Source organism: Sciurus vulgaris (genome assembly GCF_902686455.1).
Source record: "Sciurus vulgaris genome assembly, chromosome: 9".
In the NCBI taxonomy this organism is placed as follows: domain Eukaryota; kingdom Metazoa; phylum Chordata; class Mammalia; order Rodentia; family Sciuridae; genus Sciurus; species Sciurus vulgaris.
The window spans coordinates 20,096,916-20,099,270 of record NC_136469.1 but is presented as its reverse complement, the minus strand read 5'-3'; the positions used below and the strand labels follow the sequence as shown (position 1 = coordinate 20,099,270).

The 2,355-nt window shown below is 50.0% G+C and overlaps 1 pseudogene across 1 annotated transcript; it reads left to right on the top strand.

Annotated features, from left to right (window-relative positions):
* Positions 1-396: 396 nt before the first annotated feature.
* LOC306669227 (speckle-type POZ protein-like) lies at positions 397-2,037 on the top strand (annotated as a pseudogene). The gene is made up of 2 exons: positions 397-468; positions 1,380-2,037. The product of its transcript is annotated as a speckle-type POZ protein-like (transcript).
* The last annotated feature ends 318 nt before the right edge of the window (positions 2,038-2,355 follow it).

The following is a 2,355-nucleotide window of genomic DNA, read 5'->3' as shown; positions in this document are numbered from 1 at the left end:
GTGAAACAAAGTAAAAGCATTCTATTTATTGAGCCATTATTCAGGGCTGGTCATTCTTCATGGGCCTTGGAAAACAAAACAAAACAAAAAGACGGGTTCGCTGGCCTACAGATGACAATTTAACAGAGGAAATTGATTATTATAATCCAAATCCAAGGTGGCTTCAATAAAAGTCATAAAAAGTGCTCATAGGTTTGTATATCAACTCTGGAAGAAGCTGTGGTCTGAACATCTAAAAGAATGATTCTGGAAGGTTGTTCGAACTATTCCATAGCCCTCTAGTTCAATGCTTTGCGGGCTGCCTGGGTTCTTCTGCCAGCGCCATCATTTTTTACCTGTGCAACCGGGAACACGTTAACCTATTTTCTCTGGGCCTGTTTCATATTTCCTGTTAATATGAGGATTAAGAAATTAATGCGGGGTACACGCTCGCTGCGTCGACGTGCTGACGCCAGGACGCTCCGGCCGGTGTGTGGTGTGTGTGGTGTGTGTGTGTGTGTGTGTGTGTGTGTGTGTGTGTGTGTGTGGTGTGTGTGTGTGTGTGTGTGTGAGTGTGGTGTGTGTGGTGTGTATGTGTGTGTGAGTGTGGTGTGTGTGGTGTGTGTGTGTGAGTGTGGTGTGTGTGGTGTGTATGTGTGTGTGAGTGTGGTGTGTGTGGTGTGTGTGTGTGTGTGAGTGTGGTGTGTGTGGTGTGTGTGGTGTGTGTGTGTGTGTGTGTGTGTGTGTGTGTGTGTGGTGTGTGTGAGTGTGGTGTGTGTGGTGTGTATGTGTGTGTGAGTGTGGTGTGTGTGGTGTGTGTGTGTGAGTGTGGTGTGTGTGGTGTGTATGTGTGTGTGAGTGTGGTGTGTGTGGTGTGTGTGTGTGTGAGTGTGGTGTGTGTGTGTGTGTGTGGTGTGTGTGGTGTGTGTGGTGTGTATGTGTGTGTGTGTGTGTGTGGTGTGTGTGTGTGTGGTGTGTATGTGTGTGTGTGTGTGTGGTGTGTGTGTGTGTGTGGTGTGTATGTGTGTGTGAGTGTGGTGTGTGTGGTGTGTGTGTGGTGTGTGTGGTGTGTGTGGTGTGTATGTGTGTGTGTGTGTGGTGTGTGTGTGTGTGTGTGTGTGTGTGTGTGTGTGTGTGTGAGTGTGCGCGCTCGGAGTGTGTGTATTTGTGTATCGGCCCCGCAGGTCCCGGATGTTGCGGACAGTATGAGGCGAGCGCAGGGGGACGGGGACCAGCAGCTGTCGCCGCCGCTCTCAGAGTGAAGAAAGAACAGAAATCTTTGTTCCCTGACTTTGGAAACCTTGTTTAACCTTCAAACTGGTGATGTCAAGGGTTCCAAGTCCTCCACCTCCGGCAGAAATGTCGAGTGGCCCTGTAGCTGAGAGCTGGTGCTAACACAGGTGAGTGTGGTACAAGATTCCGTAAACATTTCTGGCCAGAATACCATGAATATGGTGAAGGTTCCCGAATGCCGGTTGGCAGATGAGTTAGGAGGGCCGGTTCACAGACTGCTGCCTGTGTGTTGCTGGCCAGGAATTCCAGGCTCATAAAGCTATCTTAGCAGCACGTTCTCCAGTTTTTAGTGCCATGTTTGAACATGAAATGGAGGAGAGCAAAAAGAATCGGGTTGAAATCAATGATGTGGAGCCTGAAGTTTTTAAGGAGATGATGTGCTTCATTTACACGGGGAAGGCTCCAAATCTTGATAAAATGGCTGATGATTTGCTGGCAGCTGCTGACAAGTATGCCCTGGAGCGTTTAAAGGTCATGTGTGAGGATGCCCTCTGCAGTAACCTCTCCGTGGAGAATGCCGCAGAAATTCTCATCCTGGCTGACCTCCACAGCGCAGGTCAGTTGAAAACTCAGGCAGTGAATTTCATCAACTAATCAACTGTCATGCTTCGGATGTCTTGGAGACCTCTGGATGGACGTCAATGGTTGTGTCACATCCCCACTTGGTGGCTGAAGCATATCGCTCTCTGGCTTCAGCACAGTGCCCTTTCCTGTCCCCCCCCACACACACACACACCTCCCCGCAAACGCCTGAAGCAATCCTAAGATCCTGCCTGTTGCAAGACTCCAGATTTTCCAGAAGCAGCAGCCCCTATTGCTGCCACTGACCACCAGGTAGACAGCGCAATCTATGGAGCTTTGCCCTGTTGTGGGGAAAAGACTGCATCATGGCCCCAGACTTTTGAAACAGCACTAAAAACTTGGGGAAGCTGGGGAGAGGGAAGGGCCCAGGACTTGGGGCTACTCAACCTAATGAAAACCCTGTTGCTGTGTCACCGTGTTCCCTTTGGCCTGGCCAAGTCTGACTCTGGGATTCAGTTTAGGTGCTGGCCCTGAGCACATCTCAGTCGTGGTACTTCGGAG